General features: G+C 38.4%; 1 long non-coding RNA gene across 1 annotated transcript; it reads right to left on the bottom strand.

The window, feature by feature from the left end:
* Nucleotides 1–532: 532 nt before the first annotated feature.
* On the bottom strand, nucleotides 533–7,348 carry LOC148131279 (uncharacterized). Its single transcript, XR_015748344.1, has 3 exons — nucleotides 7,262–7,348; nucleotides 6,941–7,058; nucleotides 533–1,108 (listed from the first exon to the last, which is right to left on the bottom strand). It is a non-coding gene; the product is annotated as an uncharacterized LOC148131279 (long non-coding RNA).
* Nucleotides 7,349–8,532: the final 1,184 nt, after the last annotated feature.

Raw genomic sequence — 8,532 nt, 5'->3', positions numbered from 1 at the left:
ACAGAATTTAATAAAGATCATCCAAACGCTCCACCAGAACCGGACCTTAGACCAAAACCGGTGGAGCCTCAGAAATCATCCAGGCAGACCAAACGGCCTGTCTATCTTGAGGATTTTATTACAGCTCCCCTCAAACGGAACCCAAGGGGGAGGGTGTTGTGAATCAATAAAAGTTAATAACTTAAATGCAAATCAGGGTTTGGAAACCTGCACACTTGATTGGTCCTTATACAACAACTTTGGATTGGGCCAGAACTAGTCCCTGATTGGCCACTATTTGGACAATTCTTATTGGTTATTAGTTTGAACTTGTTGCTCATCTCATTGGGTAATAAGGTAGCAGCTAACCCTATAAAGGGTTACTGCTACCCATAGCCTTGCTCTGTTCTGTTCTATTTACTGTTATTAAAGAGTTGAAGTCACTGGTCAGATGTCTGGTCTCCATTATTCTCCATACTTAACAATTTAGACATCCGGATGCTATGAAGATGAATATATATGGGTCTATAGAGCTCAAAGAGCTCTATATGGCCACCAGCCACTCAGCATTTCTCCATTCTAGCCAACTCAATGAATAACTATCAACCCTTCAGGGCTTGTTGGTCAGCCAGGAACTAAATAACACACCCCTTTCAATTTTCACCCAAAAGAAAATACAAAACTACAATAAATATAAGTGTTTATCCCTATTACTGGGTTTACAAATCTCAATTTCCCCAAAATTTCCAAGGCTAATACATTGGTAGCTTTGCATTTGAGCTTCATGACTGCATCTTGCCGACAACCTGCTTTGATGGATCCAAGGAAATGAGATCAGGGCAGGCCAAGAATCTCCTTGATGAAGAGCACTTTTTGAAGCCATGGATACCCTGCCATTTCTGGAGTGGCATTTTCTTCCTTGAAATAGCAATTCTCTATCCATGGATACAATGCCACTGTCACAGGAATATAACGAAAAGACTTAAATTCACAAGCCCTGTTACGGTATCCAACAGGCACCTTTCTTGTGAATCCTGCAATAGTTGCTTTGTCTGGAAAAATCAAAATGACACTTCTTTCTTTTCTGATGAACTTTGGATATTCGGGCATGTGCATAGCAGTGTGAATTCTGGAGTAAAGCAAAGATAGCAATAGCAATTAGACTTATATACCACTTTATAGTGCTTCAAAGCAGTTTACAGAGTCGGCATATTGCCCCCAACAATCTGGGTCCTCATTTTACCCACCTCGGAAGGATGGAAGGCTGAGTCAACCTTGAGCCTGGTGGGATTTGAACTGCCAAATTGTAGGCAGTTGGCTGCGGCAAGTAGCTTGCAGTACTGCACTCTAACCATTGTGCCACAGAGGCTCTGTTATGATGTTAAGATGATTTGTTATTCATTCTTTCTTCCTCAAACTTTGTTTCTTCTCCAGAAAAGATGGCAAGTTCTCAAAGAATGCAATGATTTTCTTAGATCACCACATTTTCTTTTAACAAAACAATGGAGCTGGGGGAGAAAGTGGGTCAGTCATGACAAAGATAGCTGGGTGAAGTCAAAATGTCCCCCAGCTAGCCAGCCAGGACTGGCCACAGTTTAACCATGGATAATCACAGACATGTCAGATTATATTGTTCAAATGTGCTCTAAACATAGAGCTACTTGCCTAAATAGGGAAAGAAACTGTTAAACGAGCCAGTGCCTCAGGTTTTATCCGGGTGGCTGCATTAGCCAGAAAAGATATATTGTGAAGGAAGATGATACCTTTCAACATGAAAGTCTCTAAATTGTGAAAAGCAAAAAGCACTTGTCAGATGATTAGGTTATTTGCGCTGCATTAAGGAGCTGACAATTTGAAATGTGTCACACGGAGGTGGACAAACTCATTTTCCATCTGAAATGACACTTGTGCCTCTATTGTTCCTATTGCAGGTATTATGTACATTTTGACAATGATCGCATAATTCAGTTGCTTCTATTTAGGAGCTATCCAGGTTTCTAAAAATGTAGAAGCAACACATAAATTGCTATTCTTAACTATCCCTTTCCATGAATGCGCAGTTAGGAAAATTCTAGCACAGGGAAAAATTTCATCGTCCTGCCTTTGTTTCCATTGTGTCTAGGACAAAAATAGGACTCGAACATCCCCACAGGCTTACCTGCCTCCCCTTTTATTTATAGTAGTCCTTGACCCGAATTCTGCTCATAAGTTGTAACGGTCATAAGTCAAGGCACCATGTGACTGGAACTGATTTTCCAGGCTCTTTTGCTGCAGCTGTTAAGCAAAGCCATTAAACATTGTGACTCCAATAAGCAAATCCCACAACCAAAGTAAATCACAGTCACATAACTACAGAATGTCAGGATGGATCATAAAGTTATCCTGCTCAACCTTCAGTCATGTGACCGTAGAGGTGCACCATGACCATTTACAATTGCTAGGAGTGCTTTATGGCCCTAGAGCAGAGTTCCCCAACTCTTCCAGGTTGGGGGGAAGAGGATTGTTTTATGGGAGGGGCAGGTGTGTGCCCCATGGCTCATGCAAGTGGGGCTGAGAGCACCTGCGATGCTTGTGTGAATGGGCTGCAAGAGCCTGTAACATTTATGCGAGTGAGTCTGTTCACATGCACGCACACCAGCCAGCCACTCATGCGGCCCAGTTGCGGACAGGCCACAGACCCCTGCCCTAAAGCACTCATTCTGTGTCCATCATAACTTCGAACGGTAGTTTTAAAAGTAAAAAGCTGTTGAGCAAGATTTACCTGTATTATGGATTTTTAAAGTAATTAATTTTCTTAATCCCACCACATACAAATACCCTGAGAACCTCAGAAAACAAATATATATATATATATATATATATATATATATATATATATATATATATATATGTATGTATGTATGTATGTATGTATGTATGTATGTATGTATATGTATATGTATATGTATATGTATATGTATATGTATATGTATATGTATATGTATATGTATATGTATATAATATGTATGGCATTCAGCTTTGTTCAGGTATTTTCCCACGTCATTGTAGTTGTGCTTTCAAAGTTGTAGCAACGTTTGGCAGAATCTCATCTGCCATCATCCGGACACAATACAGAAGCCTGATGATGGCAGATGAGATTCTGCCAAACGTGCTACAACTTTGAAAGCACAACTACAATGACGTGGAAAATACCAACAAAGCTGAATGCCATACATGTGGGTGTTGTGGTTCGGGCTTGGATTCAGCTCCTGTGGAAGATCTGAGTTCAAGTGAGGAGGACATGGCAGGGCAATGTGAGCCGGCATTGCTCAGTGATGGGAATAGTAATCAGAATGAGGAGATGGATGTGACAAAGGAAGACAGACCTGAAGTATTGGAATTGTCAGGACCTTTGACCTCCTCTGGTTCCTTATCTGATCATCAGTCGGGAATGGCTGACAGGGAAGTTTTGAGAGAGTCTTCGAGTGGAGATGAGAACTTGGAAGACTTATGGTTAAACGTCAGGAACAGACGACGTTTGAGGAGGCAAACTCAGCTGGAACGAAGGAGGAGGGCGAGCCAGTAATTAAGGAAATTAACTGTTGCCTCAATGACTATAAAAGGACACAGCTGGGCTGGTAAAATTTGCCAGGAACAAAGTGACTGATTGCGTGGAGAAGTTACAGCCGACGCTCTGAGGCTTGAGAATTTTGCCAGGACTGGTTTGCCGAACAGAGCAAAGCTTGTTGCTGTGGACTGTGATTTATGGCAGCCATTATCTTGTGAGACTCCTTTTTGTTTGATTTACTTTTGAAACAGCTGCTTTCTGTGTTGCTCGCTTGAATTTTGAAGGGAGTCATAACATGTGGGTACCATGAAAACTTGAGAATATATATATATATATATATATATATATATATATATATATATATATATATATATATATATATATATATATATATATATATATATATATATATGGTGTTCGGCTTGGTTCGGTATTTTCCCACGTCATTGTAGTTCTTTTAAAGTTGTAGCAACGTTTCAGCAGAATCTCATCTGCCATCATCAGGCTTCTGTATTGTGTCCGTCTGTGGGTCAGACTTTTACAGTGGTTTCAGATTTAAATTTGGGGTAAGTACCCATGAAAACTTAAGAAAAAATATATATATATATATATATATATATATATATATATATATATATATATATATATATATATATATATATATATATATACATATACATATACATATACATATACATATACATATACATATATATACGTATATATATATACGTATATATATATATATATATATATATATATATATACACATATATACATATATATATATATATATATATATATATATATATATATATATATATATATATATATATATATATATATCTTAAGTTTTGGGTACTCACATGTATGGCATTCAGCTTTGTTCGGGTATTTTCCCACGTCATAGTAGTTGTGCTTTTAAAGTTGTAGCGACGTTTCGGCAGAATCTCATATATATGATGTATATATATGTGTGTGAGCTTCAAGTTTGCTTAGAAGGAGAATTTTCTTGTTCCTGATTTTTAAGAGTTTGTACTTCGTGGGGGTGGGGGTGAGATTTTTCCCTATTTGCTACGCTAACAGAAGCTTGAAAAAATATAAAAGCATAACATAGAACTAAGAAGCAAACCTAAAAACAAAATCTGAGGAACACAAATTGAAGAATATTTATAGTCTGATGGTGAAAAGCAAAGTTTTAAACATCCATATTCAATATCTCCAACCAAAAGTTGAATTTGTTTAGATAGAAATGATATATTAATAAATACTTCATTAATATAACCAGGAAATGTAACCATCTTAACTGAAAAGGTTTTCAAGGTTCTGAGTTGTATTGATTATTCAGCCATTGGTATTTTCCACATATTCTTTGATTTGAAGAAAAAGCATTTGATACATTCAAAAGTTATAACACCTTTTAGTGTCAGGTGCAAGAAACTAGGACCCAGGAGAGAGTTCAAAAACACTACAAGTTTATTCCAGGCAATCTATGCACAAGAATCTGATCTACTAATGGTTAATGCAAATTGGCGCCAGAGTCAACGGAGGGGTGGACTTAAGTCTCTTTCAGGAACGTAGGGACTCCAGGCAGATGATGCATTTGACCCTGCCCTTGGGCTCCTACATTTAGCTTCAGAGCACTTCTCAAACACTTCTACATGGAGACTTTCTTGTGAAAAACTATTGCTTGCATGCTTATAGTGACTTGATAGACTAATTCTGTTGCACCAGATACACTATTTATGTGGGCAATCCCCCAGTCAGGAAAAGGATGACATCCTCTCTCTCTATTCAAACCAATACATACACCATCAGTCACTTCCCAGAATACACAGAGCTCACAGATACAAGGGCCAACTACGATCCAGACTGTTGCACAGAAAAGAGGAAATTATTGCACTCTGCAGGATAGATCTGATATTCTTTCAGGCTGCCAATTGGGCACGAATGTTCTGCTGTAATTTTATATTAGCATTTGAAAATCGTACCAGTCCATGGAGAATCACCAAGGCAAGAATCTAACAATAACCCAACAGACATCAAATGGTATTGTGTATGAAATTGGAGTGGATAAATGTATTTGTACCCTACTGCTTAGAATAGGCAAGGAGATGGAGAACTAGATACTAACTTAATACCACAACCCTTTTGAAGAAGGCAACATGCTCTCAATGATCTCAGAGTCTATCAGATCAGATCATACATGAGAGATGGAATCTGCTCTTCTCTCCTTAAATAGCTCATTTTTCTTCAGAGAATTAAAGACAACGTGCATGAAGGCCTCCCTAATTTAATCTCCATAATAATGTTTTTATGAGGTAAATTAGGCAGAAAGAGAGTGACTGCTCCAAATGTTCATTGGCCCAACCATATTTCCTTAAAGAAATGTGAGAAGGCATTGCAATCTTATTATACTTTTTAGTCCTGCAACCCAGAGAAGGTATAGTACTGGCAGAGGGAATGAATTGTAGAAAGGCATCTGTTGAAAATTAATAACTCTAAGACCATAAGTGAGAATCTTTAAAAACCACACACTTTGCAGTTTATTCTTTGAATTCTGTAGGTCAAGAAATTACGTAGTGAAGATAACATGAAAAACAATCGAAGTGTCAGGCTACTAGAACAGAGAATTACTCCTACAGTTACTTCTGAGTGGTTTCTTTTATTGTTCTTTACCTATAGACAGAATCTTGCCAGACTAAAGCAAATATTTGTATCACTAAAGATATACTCTAGGAATTGCTAGGGAGGAGCCATTTTAACCCTCTTCCTGATGAGCAAACTTTCAGAACTAGGCAGTCTCTTTGCCCTCTGGAATGCAGCCCTCCCTCCTGGGAATCCAGACTTCAAAAGAAAACACAGATTAGGAGATATGGCATGGCCAATACTAGTATATCCCTCTCGTCTATAGTTCTATCTGCATATGTATGCATTTATATTCCTGGATTATTTTTGAAATAAAGAGATTCTTCATAAAATGTTATAATCTAACCAAGTAAGGTAGTAGATAGGCAAAAGATGCCTCCAGCTTACAACAGGAAAATTCATACATGCATGTTACTTATTTAACTGATGCTACTGAATTTTAATTTCAATAACTTATTTTGCCAGTCTCAGAATGAAACAGAAAGAACTTTTCAATCTCAAATCCACTCTACCCTCAGTAGGAGCTGTGGTTTACTCCCCATTCCCAATGTTAGAACAAATTTTCCACAATAGTAATGATTATTGTTGTTTACAGGTCCCCTCTCCTTCAGCTACTTTATCAATTATGTACTTTTTGATATATATTTACATGTATTGTATTTATTTAATATACTTTATTACTGCTATTGTTTTCTCTATTGCAAGGTATCCTATGTCATATCATTGGGGTAGCAAAGAAAAAGTGTCAAAGAAATTAATACGCACCCATTCACTGTCACTTGCAATCTTTTGTATAGGCTTCTTCTGGAATCAAGTTGATATAGCAAACCCTTGACTATACTTTGCCAAGAGTTTCTAGGATCGCCCAGCATTCAAATTCTCCCTGAAAGGAACAATCACCACAATTGGACTGTCTTGATTGTGGACTTTATTTTGTCTTCATAAAGGTTCTGCTAATCAGAGATATTACCCTCATGCATTAGGTACCAATATTTATCTGGTTGGTGTCCCAGCTACTATATCCCAAAGATATAGTAGAGGTCAAAAGAGGTCAAAAAAGAGGTCAAACCACCCCTTTCCACATACCAAAGCACACTGCTAGTCATACTTTCCAACTGATCTCAGTTCTTTGGAAAGAGGTGGTAAAGGACAATGGCTTTTTCCCACCTTCTGTGTCAACTGAAGCAGGAAACAATAACTACTTTTGGGAACATGGAGAATTGGCACAAAACTGCTTAAAGTCTGGGAGGGAGATAAAGCTGGCGTTGCGAGATTAGGGAAAAACATTTCAGTTGCCAAGGGATTCTGGTGCCAATGTAAACGTCAAACGAGGAAAGGGCCTCAGTCTTGCAAATAAGCTTCGGTCTTTCAAATCCCCCTGTTGTGTTCGGGAGTGAAAGAGAAAAGAGAAATCTGCTTTAGTAAGCGCTCTTACTCCATGAAAAGCTGTGCCCCACAAGACACACGCCAGCAGTCTCTGCACTCCTACCCCCGAATGATACAAGAGCCCATTTGTAAATGGTGAATTCCACAAGAACACAGTGGCACCAATACTTCAAAGCTCCCCCCACCCCATCTGCTCCTTGCTTCTCTGTCTCTCTGGTCTTTGCAGAGATCAGGATTCCAGGAGGAAATATAAGAGAACAGATTTAAAGAGAATAGTTGTTGGGGAGCAGTGGGAAATGGTACAAGAGAGTGGGAGAACAGTCAAGGAGGTGGAGAGAAGAAAAACAAAGCACAAAAGGCAAAGCAAAGGGAAAACCACCAAGCAGGGAAAGTAAGGGGGAGCTGGGGAGGCAAACAAATAACAAAATAGAAAGAAAAATTCCTTGGCGAATGACCAAGTCTGGGAAGGAAGGAACAGGGCTAGGAACAAAAGGATTGCAGGCAAAGAGAAAGACCATTGATGGTGTCAGTATTGTTAAGAGGACTAAACCATCTTCCCTTCTAATTGGATAAATACAGTTTCGCTTGGAATGAATATCACCGATACCGCCTTTGCTTTGTGCATTACAGTTTCTTTCATCCCTTCTAAGTGTCAGAATTATTCACAATGTTTGTCACTTTATTTATTTTTTTTAAAAAAATACACCTTTAAAAAAAAAATCTGTGCAATCCGGAAAGGGTCCCAAAGGTGTTTTTTCAGGAGGCAATTGGACTTTTTTTTCTTTTTTCTTTAAGACTTTTTACTTCTCATCCAAGAAGCTTCTTCAGCTCTGACAGGATAATGGGGAATGGAAGGATTTATATTCCTTGCAGACAGCTGGTCATTTGCATCCTTTTAGAGGGTTATTGAAGCACTTGGAGGACTTGAGGACACAGATAAACCTCCAAGTGCTTCAACGACCCTCTAAAAG

The sequence above is a fragment of the Notechis scutatus genome, chromosome 3 (assembly GCF_049901735.1).
Source record: "Notechis scutatus isolate UNSWTSFEM ecotype Mainland chromosome 3, rNotScu1.2, whole genome shotgun sequence".
NCBI classification, from domain to species: domain Eukaryota; kingdom Metazoa; phylum Chordata; class Lepidosauria; order Squamata; family Elapidae; genus Notechis; species Notechis scutatus.
This window is presented reverse-complemented; position numbering and strand designations above follow the sequence as displayed.